The 13,813-nt window shown below is 41.1% G+C and overlaps 1 long non-coding RNA gene across 1 annotated transcript; it reads right to left on the reverse strand.

Annotated features, from left to right (window-relative positions):
• Positions 1 to 3,752: 3,752 nt before the first annotated feature.
• Positions 3,753 to 13,677, reverse strand: LOC133486416 (uncharacterized). The gene is made up of 3 exons (XR_009791026.1): positions 13,629 to 13,677; positions 12,294 to 12,403; positions 3,753 to 4,253 (listed from the first exon to the last, which is right to left on the reverse strand). It is a non-coding gene; the product is annotated as an uncharacterized LOC133486416 (long non-coding RNA).
• Positions 13,678 to 13,813: the final 136 nt, after the last annotated feature.

Here is a 13,813-nt window from a genome sequence, read left to right on the forward strand (position 1 = left end):
TACCCTCTTTGTGACTGTGTTCAGAATTAACCAATCATGTTAAATGGGCTGTTCTAGTAGGCTTTTCCTGACATTTTTTATTTTTTTTGCTTTCTGGCAGAAGTCTGAAGGTTTTGCGCCAACATTGACTGCGGTTTGGAACGGTTTATAATTCTCTCCACTTTGACAAAGGCTCCAGGAAAAACAGCCCCTAATCATGATGCTGCTACCATCATGCTTCACTGTAGGTATGGTGGGACCATAATGCGCCTTCCTACATATGTTTAGGAGATTTAAAGTGTTAGTTTTTTTTCCCTTGTGAAATAAGATTTACGCCTTGCCACCTGACTCCAAAGCCCAGACATATACAGTATGAAGACTGTCACGTCTTATGTAATAAACAGCCGGTAGTGGCCAAAAATTCATTGAAACTCCTTCAGTGTTGCTGTCGGCCACTTGGCAGCCTCCTTTTTTCAAGAAAGAATCTTTACAAGAACATAGCTGTAATTTGTTGGAATAAAAAAAAACAACTGTAATTTTACAAGAATAAAGTTGTTCTTTTTTCAAGATAAAGTTATAATAGTGCTGTATAAAAGTCAATGGTTAATGAGGGAAAGAAGTCACATTTTAACAAGTAAATAATACAAAAAAATCTTTATTCCCATAGTTTTACACCTTTTAATCTGGAAAAGACGCCTTTATTCTCTAAAATATAGGACTATTTTCTTGGGGAAAAAATACACCTTTTGCTCTTAAAAGAAAAAAAGGACTTTATTCATAGAGGGATGTCATATTTGTGTGATGATACTTCACAATTATATCTGAGTTATATCTAACATATCTAACATAATTTGTTAAAAATTACTTTGTTTTCCCCCCAAGCTACAGCTTGTGGACCTCTGCAGGTCCGGGGACCCCAGTTTAGGAGCCTCGTGGAAAGAATGGATTCATCCATCCATCCATCCATTTTCTGAGCCGCGTCTCCTCACTAGGGTCGCGGGCGTGCTGGAGCCTATCCCAGCTGTCATTGGGCAGGAGGCGGGGTACACCCTGAACTGGTTGCCAGCCAATCGCAGGGCACATACAAACAAACAACCATTCGCACTCACAGTTAAGCCTACGGGCAATTTAGAGTCTCCAATTAATGCATGTTTTTGGGATGTGGGAGGAAACCGGAGCGCCCGGAGAAAACCCACGCAGGCACGGGGAGAACATGCAAACTCCACACAGGCGGGGCCGGGGATTGAACCCGGGTCCTCAGAACTGTGAGGCTGACGCTCTAACCAGTCGGTCACCGTGCCAGAATGGATTCAATTTTACATAATAAAAGTATTGACAAATTTCTGAATGTACTGTAGAGTCATTCAGGCCATTCATATATTGCATTGGGAGGCCAACAAACACAAACAAAAATCTCCGTTGTATTAAATCTACCAAATTGCTTATCATTCTGCTCTGTTTTATTTGGCCCAGCAAAGCAGCTGCTGCAGAAACTCTCATCAAGTGTCCGCTACTTTCCTCACACATGTTGCAGTCTTGGTATGTGCACATGTTATGTATTGTACACTTGACTCATTACCACCTACAATGACAAATACCTTAACAGTTACACCAGATTGTTTGTTTCCACTTGCTATGGGGAGATTGAGTGTGGAACACTTTACCAATTCGGGGGGTCGTTGGGTTCTTGCAGCCTCTCCTGGGTGGGCGATTTCCAGGCCGCCTCGGTGGGGTGCGACCAGCCTCGGATCCATCGGTGTGGGACGTCACATCCACTGGGCCGCTATTGGCTCAACTCTTGGCCCGGACCCCACCTCTTGAATGGGTGGGGTGGGCACAGCAATTACAGAAGACTTCTGACAGTTATTGTCCAATGCGAAACGGTGTCAATTCACTTGCATGTGTCTGCAGACACACACCCCTGGGACTTATTCGCTGGGTGTGGGGCCACTCACTTGTTGCGACAAATATCTTATAACAATGCAAATTTCTTGGATATCCCCTCACTTACACTCTGGTCCTACAGATGTTTATAATTTACATAGCCACTCCCACCACACTTCAGTTGTACAGCCGGGTCCACGACCCCTGTCCTGCATGCTTCCCCTCCTGTCCCTGTCCTGTCCAGTCCTGTCCTATATTGTCCGATCCTTCCCTCAAGGTGTAGCACTACTGACCCATAAAACACTCGAATCCAATGTGTCATTGTACTAGGTGTACAATGCTTTACTTTCCTCATCTGATTTACAGCTAGTGCTTTGTCTTTTGTTGTCTTTTCTTCCTATATTATTTAGTTAGCTTTTCACTCTCTCCTTTGTTTTTTCTGTCTCTCCCCTTTAAAAACTTTGTTTGACTGAACGACTGTAATTCTCAATAAATATCCATCAGAATACAAAGAAACCACAGTGCCAGCTTAACAAGTCTACTGTGACACAATAAAACTGTTCCGGCATAAAAGAGATACAGATCTTCCTTTCTGCTTGACTTTACAGCCGAACAGGACAAACAAAAAACAAAACAAAAAACAATAGCGTCCCTCATCTGCCTAGAGTACCTGCTTTCAATTCAGGCTCCTTTGGGCGAACTCCCGAGTTGAAATTAATCAAAGTAAAGGCTCTGATATTCTTGCTTTCAGCCAAAGTGGCCAACTCCCTGTTCAATTTCGGGCATAGGTTCTTCAGACTTTTTATGTGTCCTGTCAGGATACACATCCAATTTCCACCCAGTTTCATGCCTACCTGTAAAACTGGTATTGGGGGCAATTTTTTTTTTTCAACTTTCCAAGTGATGAATGGGCCCATGCATGGAGAAACCTCTCAATTGTCGTCATACTTTAGGATACCTGCTTCAGACTGACGTTCATTTGGGAGAATTAGTCAAACCTCAAGCTCTGAAATTGGCCCAAAATTATCTGCTTCAAGCCAAAATGACCATCTCCCTGTTCGGTTTCAGGCATGGGTTCTTAAGACTTTTTCATGCCTCCTGTTATGATAGACATGTAAAACCATTTTCGTGTTGATCGATGAAACTGGTGAAGAGGGCAAATCGTTTTTTTGTTACTGGGGGCGCAACTAAGTGAATTACGATGGGTTGTGTTCAGCACACCTAAAATTAATACATCTCAAGTGTGTTTGTTTCTATTTACATGCCACGTCTGCATGTTTCTTTCCATGAAGAAGAACAGTAAGAAGAACAGGAATCACTCAGGGACAGGTCCAAAAGGAAGGCCCACAAGGATTGCAAATTATTTATTCGGGCCCATTTCCTCCAAAAGGATGAACTCTGTCTTGAACAGCTGCTTAAACACTCGTATTGTGCTCACATTTTGCATCTGCTCATGTCTCCTGAAAGCTGAACTCAACTGACATCATTTACAAGAGTTCACACTTTGTTGGCTTGTTGCTCATCCAAATGTTTAATCAGCAACTAACTAGCTTTGTATGGTGTGTTTTTGTTATTAAAATAAACAATTAGGTCTACATTTTGGAAAAAAGATGACGACTGCGTAGCTCAAGTACAAGTCACCATATTCAGCTTTTCATACATTTTAATTGTCATCTTTATAATTATACATCACAATATTCCGATCTCCTTTACGGTTTGATTAAGAAAGGGAGATCTATAAAAATTTAAAAGAAACTGTTTTCGGTTCAAGACCACAAGAAATAACATAGAAATGTGTTGCACACATGCAAGTGCAGCTGCGTACCATCTTTAGCGATCCCAAGCCCTTTGATTTACTCCACTCTCACATGATCTACACTGGTGGATAGCCCACAGATTTTTCTGCCATTTCGGTTTTCTGGTGCCTTGGTGTATTTGTGCTGGCACTGCTAAAAACAAGCTTTACATGTGGAGAGTTGGAATCTTCCATCACATTGAAATAATCATCCTTTAATTCACAAAAGTTAAACAGCAATGTGGAAAAGTCTTTTTAGAGTTTCATGTTTTGTGGTGAGTCATCAAGCTTTACAATATCGAAAACTGACATTTTCCATGCTTTACCGTCCAGTATAAGTGGTTCAAACTTGATAAGAATTGACAATATCTCTTGGACCAATTTGTTTTTGAAGGAGAACTGCAAATGGCCAAAAGTTACTCTTAAATGGGTGTTTTAATGCAAAGCGGCTGACTTCTTGTGTCTTTTCGAAAGTGGCTTCTTGAGACTTTTTGGTGGGTCCACTCATGATAGACATGCCTACCAAAATTCGGGTTGGTAAGTGAGGCCGGCTTTGAGGGCTGCATTTTAGTTTGGTTGCTGAGCAGATTAGTTCCTAGAAGACAGAGGATGATGGAGAGACGGGTTGACACCATTGTGATTCTGGGCTGGGTTTTCATTGGTGCAGTAGTAGCTTCAAAGGTAAGAATATAATGGGCTCTCCCTATTCGGGTATTTTTAGCTATGTGTTTTGGATGTTTGTCCTGTTCAATGAGACATAAGCTGCTGCTCAAGCCAAGATTTCATTGTACCCTGCTTAGATTCAAGACACCATCTGTCAGATGTGGCAAAGCAGCACCAGACCATAACCAAGACCAAGCTTTCTGAAGCACATTTCGCTCCAGAATGCCTTGAGAGTCTTCAGATTCAAGACAACCTGTGCCGCATAAAGAAAACCCAGCTCCACAAAAATCCATCCAAAAGACATTCTCCCAGAAGCATTGTAAGAAGCCCTTCCATGCATTGCACAAAATGAGCTTTGAAATAATAGTTGACCATCTTTCATTTCTTATTCGTCTGGATTTTTATTTAAAAAGGACAGTTTGAAGAACTTACAAGCTTAAATGCATATTAACAACTTTACTTTGTCCAACAATGCACTTACAGTATCCTGGAAAAGAACTTTCTAGAGTCACGTCTTTGGAGCAAACTGTCTCTCTTACATGGGCCGTTGTGTGATGCACACATATTTCCACAGCCTATTTGAGGTTTGGAAAGACATTCTGGAATATTCCTCCGCAGTTTTTCCCCCTGCCTGTTATACATCTTACTCATACAAGAGTATCTGACCAAGCTTCTTTCCCACAATGCCCATTTCATCACTGTCGGAGGTAAACTTACAAGCAAAATGCCTCAAAATGCACCATTTTTCGCAAGCGCATGTCTCCTGGTAAAAATATATGTATTTTACATGACCCTCCCATCCGCCCACCCAACACAACCACCACCAAAATTCACTTAGTAGCGACCAGACCAGTTTCACCATGAAATTCGATGGACTAGTCTAAATTGAAAATCGGCCATTTTGGTTTAAAACATACCAATTTTAGCTAATTCCAGGGCTCATATTTTGAAGAACTCCTACTAATTTGCCAAAATGTGCCCCAAATGAAAATAGAAAAACATTAAATAGAAAATTGTTCCTACTCTAGATTTTTTGCCCACGACATATATCTTGGGCAGGGTATGTTGTTTAAAGTCTGGTGGTCATTCTGAGGATTTGTCATAAATAAGGCGATGCATGGGGCCGTTCATCACTTGGAAATGAATCAGTTTTACTGATCAAAACAAATTTGGGTGGCCTTCACAACAACAACATGATGCACAAAAAAGTCTCAACAGCCGATGCCTGAAAGCGATGAACAGGAAATTCGCCATTTTGGTTTGAAGCAGCCATTTTAGGCAAATTACAGACCTCATACAAACGCCGTCCACATAGGGAATTTGCCAAAATGAGCCCCACTCAGAAGAACTTGTCTTATTGTTAAAGCCTTAATCAACAATTAGTCATGACTGAATATATTGTTACATAACGAAGTTGACCTTTTCACATTTAAATGAAAATTGAGCTAGAAATAAGCCATTTTGGTTTGAAGTGTCCCAATTTTGGGAGAATTCCAGGGTTTGTATATGTTTTGCCTATGCCATCTAACGAGGGCCGAGTATGGCGTCAATTTTTGATGATTATTTCAAAGATTCGGCATGAAAAGTGGTACGAGGACCCCGTTTATCACATCATTAGATGTTTCAATCTTTGAAAGTTAGCTACAGAAAGAAAGCGCCCTCGATAAGCAGAACAAGTTAGCATCTTTGTAAAAAGACAATTGTATGCGTCACTGTCATTTTTCTTGTTCTCGGATCTGATAATGTGTTCATTTGTACTTAGCTAAATGATTGCAATACGGTGTCTGATGATATCAGTCTTCAAACGTAAAGTAAAGCACCCGTCACGAAATGTCTCGCTGGTTGATTGAGCTGAGAGACAACTACATGCAGCTTTAACTTTTGTTGTAATCGCTTAGCATGTCCGTTCCAGTGTTCTGTTTGCTTCTCGAAGCTTCAACACGAGCTCCCACAAGGAAAGTCGACTCTGCAAAAGAGTATAAGTGCAGTTGGCTCGCTCCTCTGGTGGATCACGTCGAATTCTGCCAAGCAGCCTCGCAGCCAAAAAGCTCCCCCGACGCAACGATTCAACTGAACAATGGCCGCTATTGAACGCTTACTGTGTGTATTTAATTGACAGCTGGAGTCTATTAATGTTCAGGCCAGCAACCATGACAACTACATATTGCCAACATACTGTGTATGCTAATTAATGTAGCCGTCTTCTTCCGTCTTCCTTCCCGAGAGAGTTTGCTGTCCTTAAAAGGCCCCCCTAGGTTTACAGATGTGACTCACTGCACATTCGTCTTTTCCACCACCCTGATTTACCTTGAGATGTTAGAATTTCCATGGAATGACTTTGGCGTGCTCAACATCTGGAATTCATTTGGACTCATCGGGCTTACAGTTACTGTATATCCTTTCATTTCCCCTGAATATGCAATGCTGAATATAAAGTATGACATAAAAACATCTAGTTTGGACCGTGTCGTGTTGAAAACCCGCAGCATTATTCATATGCTCGTACATATGTCCTTGGTGTTCGCGTTCATTTCAGAGAGAAGTTGTTTCATCATAGTCAAGGCATTCCAACCACCTTAACACAGGAGTTAGCAAACACACTTTGAAAGGATGGGTCGCTACATTTTGGTACTACGCTTAACAGAAAACACACACACTTTGAACTTCAGGTCAAAAATGTTACGACTTCTTTTTCACCCATTGCCAGCTTACTTTTTGTCACATTGATTATGCCATTAGCATTAATTAGTCCTGGCTACCATGAATGGGACCCAAGAAATGTTTGTATGAAAAGTTTTCCTTACCAAAATTATATATTGTAAACATTACTAAAAATCTAATTCAAGGGACAAAAAAAACCATCTGATTCAATGCAGTAGTTTTCTAAAAAAAAAAAAATCACCCTGGTCACTTGGTTTTATGGCAAACATTAGCACATTTAATAATCATAAACAATCTTTCACCCATATATGGCTCTCTGGTTTTCACATTGGTCACACTAACACTGCTAGCTCAAATTAGTTCTGGTCACCATCATTCCATCCATCCATTTTCTCTTTCGTTTATCCTTATTCAGAGTCCTAGTGAGCTAGAAGCTGTCCCAAATGACTTTGGGCCAGAGGCTGAAAATGCTCTGGACTGTTCGCCAGCCAGTCGCAGTGAATTATTATCAGACTTGTCTAAACAGTATATAAAAGCTCATTTGAGGAAAATGTTGAGATCAAATGCAGATGTTTAAAGAAAAAAAATACTAAATATGACCCTGGTAAAACGCCACTGTTCTTTAAGTTTGGTTTACATCTTCTCACCACTTCACATTTGCTTGTTTTTCACCCAAACAAGGCTCTCTCCAATTAGTTTTGGCTATCATTATCCCATCCATCCATTTTTAAAAACTGCTTATCCTTTTGAGGGTTGCGGTTAGCTGGAGACAATCCCTGCTGACTTCAGGCAAAAGATAGACTACACACTGGACTGGTCACCAGTTACTCTCAGGACAAATACAGGAACCCTACTCTGTGTGCACCAAAGTCAGGCGAGGGATCCACTACAGTATATGGCAATTGCCTATTGAGCATGTATAAAGCTAAAGGGTGCAAAGCTAAAGCGTGCTCACTGGAATTTCTTTAGTCCATGCTTAAAACAATAATGCTAGAAGTAATCAGTGCCAAGACACTATTTACGAGAGAAAAAAAGTATTAATATCAACATGGGGTTACTAGACAATGGGTTTACTTTGTCTCAGAAGTGGAGGCATGCTGTGGAGTCGTTGGATCCAGCTGGCAAATGAGGAATAGGGCCAAATCAAAGCCTTTTATACCAAAAGTCACGTGGAATGTTCCATGCTGTAGCAATAGTGAGTGTGGTAATGAAGTAAAGAAATGGGTCCAAGCAGGTTGGAATCGGTGGAGAAAGGTGTCAGGTCTTTTATGTGACAAAAGAGTCTCTGTTAGGATGAAGGGCAAAGTTTATAAAACAGTGGTGAGGCCAGCCATGATGTACGGATTAGAGACAGTGCCACTGAAGGTCTCTTCAGTGCCACTGAAGGTCTCTTCAGTGCCACTGAAGCTTCGAAGCAGAGCTGGAGGTGGCGAAAATGAAGATGTTGAGGTTCTCTCTAGGAGCGACCAGGTTGGATAGGATTAGAAATTAGCTCATCAGAGGGACGGCCAAGGTTAGATGTTTTGGAGACAAAGTTAGAGAAAGCAGACTTCAATGGTTTGGACACGTCCAGAGGAGAGATAGTGAGTATATTGGTAGAAGGATGATGAGGATGGAGCTGCCAGGTAAGAGAGCTCGAGGAAGAACAAAGAGAAGGTTGGCAGATGTAGTGAAGGAAGACATGAGGGCAGTTGGTCTTAGAGAGGAGGATGCAGGAGATAGGCCTACATGTAAAAGTATCACGCGCTGTGGCGACTCCTAATGGGACAAGCCAAAAGGAAAAGAAGAAGAAGACTGATTGACAAAGCACATCTGGCGATGCAGACTGTGTGAAAGCTTAAGCTTCTGTTTCTTAACAACAGCTGTGTGCACTGTAACTTAAAATATAATTAGTCCTCGTCTCATCGTTCCCAGCGTAGCCTATCCGCTATAACAATGGGAAAAAGGAAAATATTCAATTTACACTCCCCTCCAAAAGTATTGCAAGCTTTATTTTTTGCTGGAGACTAAAAACAGTTAGAGAGATCAACATTTTAGCTTTTATTTCAAGGTATTTACATCTGGATCGGATGCCCAATTTAGAAGAGCGAGATAGCAAGTTTACCTATTTCAGGACTAAATGTCCACACTGAGATTCGGATTTGGCTTTTGTCCATGAAGACCACATTTCCAGTTTGAATAATGTAGTCGTTGTGAAAACCAGAGAGCTGTCTATTGTTCAAAAGGTTTGAGACAGAAAGGATCTGCTCACTATCCCCAAATAGGAAACATTCCACATTGTTCTTTCTCAACCATTCTTGTGGGCTTTGGATGCATGCTTTTGGTTTCCCAAACTTTGATGTCTTACAGTGGGTTGCACATTTTACTATTATTTGTTTTTCTATTGTGCATGTGTGTGTGTGTGCGTGCATGTGGATGCGTGTGTGTGTGTGCGTTTGTGTGTTTTGAGGTGGAAGGTTTTATGAGCAACATTTACACAAGCAGATGCTTTACTGGGTGTGGACTGAATGATGTTAATGGCGATTTTTAGGTTGAGGGTGGCCAAGAGAGGCAGAAAATACAGTTATAAGGGCAAATGTGCTCATTTTCTAAAACTAACTCATTACAGCTGCAGTCTGGCCAGAGCAAAGTTAGTGTTAAAAAATAATAATAATAACACTTTAAAAAATAATAATAACACTTTAAAATTTTGTGTCATAATCGTGTAAAATATTATGATGGTTTTCATTAGTAACCTCACAATCAGCTGTTGTGTGTGTTGAATGTATTACAAGAACCTCTCCTTAGTGTGTATGCTCATGTTTGTAAGCCTGCATGTATCAAACAACTTGAGAACTCACATGCTGTTTGACAAGCTATTCCATTACTATTTTCCACTGGGGACAACGTTTGCTTCCAGGCTTGCAGCGTACAAGTGCTACTGTCTGGTACTTAAGTTAGAAAATGTGTTTTGGGGGGGTTCTTCAACACACCAAAATAGTGATAATGATACACATGTATTCATTTAAATATGAAAAGCTCCAAGTCCGATGACAGCTAATTGTTGATTATGGCCGTAATAGCCTTCTGATTGAGGCTAACTTGGACAAATTCCCAAGTAAGAGTTTGTCCAAGTACTTTTTCAAGCTTCCTGTCATGAAATTTCCAGTTGACTGGTGAAACTGGGGTCGGGGGCAAATTTTTTCTAACTTTCCAGGGGACAGATTCATTCAATGGAATAATGCATTCCAAAACCACCTTGCTTAGAAAATTAGGCCCCCAAAGCCTGTTTCACTTAGAAGCATGAAATTTGGCAGGTGTGTTTATCATGAGTAGAACCACAAAAAAGTCTCAAGATGCAAAAAAAAAAAAAAAAAAAAAAAAAAACAGAAAGTCAACAATTTTGTTTGAAATTGTGCCCGATTGCTACTAAATTTTAAGTACCACATGGACTACACATATGGATGACACTTTTATCATTTCAAGTGGGTGGAGCATGTCGGCAATGTTTGACAACTCGGCATTAAACCCAAAGCCCTCATATCTCACTGAAGCTGTTTCTGTATAGACCTTATAAAGGCAAATGTAAGATCTTACAGAAAAATACCATCCCTCATTCTCAGTAGCACTTGTTCTCATTCGAGTTGCAGGTGAGCTGGAGCCTATCCTAGTGCATTTTGGTTGAAACGCAGAACACACTGTGGACCAGTTGGCAGCCAATCGCAGGGTGCATATAGACAAACCACCATTCGCACCTCAGGACAATTTAGAGTTTTTAGTAAATGTAACCTCCATTTGAGAACCACTGAACAAGACAGAAAAAGACCACATGGTTTGATATGTTCTGCAAACCAAATCTGTACTGTGGATTCATCATGTTATCTTGATCCAAACAGTGTCCATATGTAAGAAAAACCTCCACTCCCAACTATTCCTCATTGGATGCATGGAGGGAAACGTTTAGCCTCCAAAAGCTATAAAATGGAGGTTTTCTCATAAAACCGCTGGATATCATCCACGTTGCGTAACAAACAAAGATCCTTTGAATACGACGCTGAAACATCTCTGTTCCAGTCCAAAGGCTTACTTCTCTAAATGTTTCATATACTGCATGGAATTTGTGAGGGAGACTCACTCTCTCTCACCTTTCGCAACCAGTAGGCAATAGCTTTGGTATCATGGTCTGTATATACAGTATTTGCACAAAGTGTATGTTTGGGTTCCCGTTCTGCCTTTTTGTAAACATCCTCAAAGGCTGAGGGGGTGCGGGAGAAGGACTACGTGGTGCACACAAGCCTGTGCACTGGTGAAGGAATGAGACTATTTCCTGCAATTATGGCTTCGTCACAACACTTTCTATCTCCTTGCCTCTCGATAATTAGCGTTAACTCCTGTGCTTGTTGGGGAACATGGAGGGAGAGGGGGAGAGAGGGAGGGAGAGAGAGAGAGAGAGAGAATCAGAGAGCCCATATCAGAGTTTACATTTGAGGATACTAATCTGAAAACACAGGAAAAAAAAGTCAGGCGAGACAAGGAGACGCCCAAACATCATTAAGTTAATTGGTCATGAGAAAACATGCCCGCAAACTCATCACTGTAAAGTTAAGGAAAAGAATGACGATATTGGGTGGGCATCACTACCAAAATGTTAAGCACAAAAAAGTCTCAGAGAACCATGCACAAAATTGGACAGGAAGTCAGCCACTTTGGGTGTATTCCAGGCCTCATACTTCATTAGAAACAGATATGGGGGATCCGCCTACCAGGATGACCAGGCTGCAAAGGATATCGAGTGGGCAACATCATCACATAGTCTGGTGCTGTACAATGTTCATTACGATGGCAAGATGCTGTACAATGTTCATTATGATGGCATAAATTAATTTAAAGAGAAAAGGCGAGAATCAGAGAGCCCATATCAGAGTTTACATTTGAGGATACTAATCTGAAAACACAGGAAAAAAAAGTCAGGCGAGACAAGGAGACGCAGCCGGGACGCAATCGCAGCCGGGTTTCAGTGGTTCTGCCTCAGGACCTGGCCCGGTCGGTTGGAACAGAATCCTCACACAAAAACAAACACAAAACTGGGTATACGTCTAACATGGCATAACATGTATAAAAAGTCTCAAGGACCCATGCATGAAATTATCATTAAATTAAAATTGTAAGTTATAATTTTTTTATTTTTGATTTTGTGTAGTATTGTGGACTGTTTGAATTTGAATTATTTGGTCTTTTGTCAGTTTTGTTGTATTTGTTTGTGATCATCTAGGGGTTTTATAAATATTATCCACTGACCTTATATTGAGTTATTCTTAAAGAGAGCACAGACCTTCGCCAAGGCCAAACAATGATGTCACACCAAAGGTTGGTTGTCCCAGTCTGCTCATCCTGTAGGTGGCGCTCATGCACAATGCAGACATATTGACAACTGTCAAACAACTGAAAGAGAAGAAGATATCCAAATATTCACAACTTTAAGTGTATAAACCATGTATTAAGTTACATATTGGTCCTTATTGGCAAAAGCTCTGTGTGTTAATTGTAATTAAAAAAGGACCCTTTGTGGCATTCACAGCAGTGAGGTGCGGTGGGGTTCATGATTGGTGAGGCACTGATTACGTCACGTGACTGACGTCTGGAGCTCGAAGAAGCTCAACTCAACACTGCCACATGTTGGTCGTGGCACCGTACATACCAGATTCCACTGTGCACTTTTAGTGGCTTTTCTGGTCGATAAGAAAGACTAAATGTCACACACTTTCCTTAAATATATTAGACAGTCTGTTAAATGTCAGTAAGCACAGTACATGTGATAAAATGTATGTTATTGGCGATGTAATGAGGAAACACCAATGTCTCTTGCGTGAAGCTACGGAGCAATCGCAGCCTGCCTGAATGGATGTGTGCATGGTCTCTTGAAGCATCATGGGAGCGGTGACTCACATGACTCGTAGCTGGGCATCCTATGCATTTGAACAGGAAATGTGAAAATTCTGCTAGTTTAATGATGAAATCATTGAATTGAAAAAGAAAATCGATGTAAAGCACGGACCATAGAACTAAAATGGAACAATTTAATCTAATAAGGTTTTATTTACCATTCACATGCAGTGAGGCTCTGCCTCACTTGCCTACCTTGACCACACGTCACTGATTCACCCCCCGGCCCCCACCCAGCAGACTACTGGCCACATATCCTCCTTTGCAAGCCGACTGTTAAAGGACAATATTCACATTCATATTGTTGACAACAAGCAAGTGCCATAATAAAGCTCCACATGTGTGCCGTCAGGGGAAAACACATGAACACACACGTGTACACAACAAACAGACATGGGGGAGACATAAGGAAGGGGGTTCAAAGGACAACACGCAGGGTTGTATACACACATTGTAAATACACACTTTTTTGTACTTTTGATTATTAATTACATAAAACCCAGGACAGAATTTGGGAAACATTTATCGGTGAAGCTGTCATGAACGGAACAGAGGATAGGACCCAAAAATGCACGACTCCAAAACAAATGGACAGTTTCAAAAAGAGAGGTTTAATATACTGGCAGAGGTCTGTACACAGGCAGGCAATCCAAAAAAGGCAACAGTATCCAAAAACGTGAGGCAAAAAGGCGAGGTCGATAATCGGAACAAGGTCTAGTCTTACTGTGAGTCTGTGACGTGGAAACATGGAATGCTGGACCGGGACGACAAGGTACAACGAACTAGCGACGAGAAAGAATGAGACACGAGTTTAAATGCAAGGGGTAATTAGGGTGAACGAGGCACACGTGGTGAAGATGCTCTCAGGAGCAGGTGTGTACGAAACAGGGGGAAAACAAAAACCGGGAC

This window comes from Phyllopteryx taeniolatus, chromosome 12, assembly GCF_024500385.1.
Source record: "Phyllopteryx taeniolatus isolate TA_2022b chromosome 12, UOR_Ptae_1.2, whole genome shotgun sequence".
Lineage (NCBI taxonomy): Eukaryota > Metazoa > Chordata > Actinopteri > Syngnathiformes > Syngnathidae > Phyllopteryx > Phyllopteryx taeniolatus.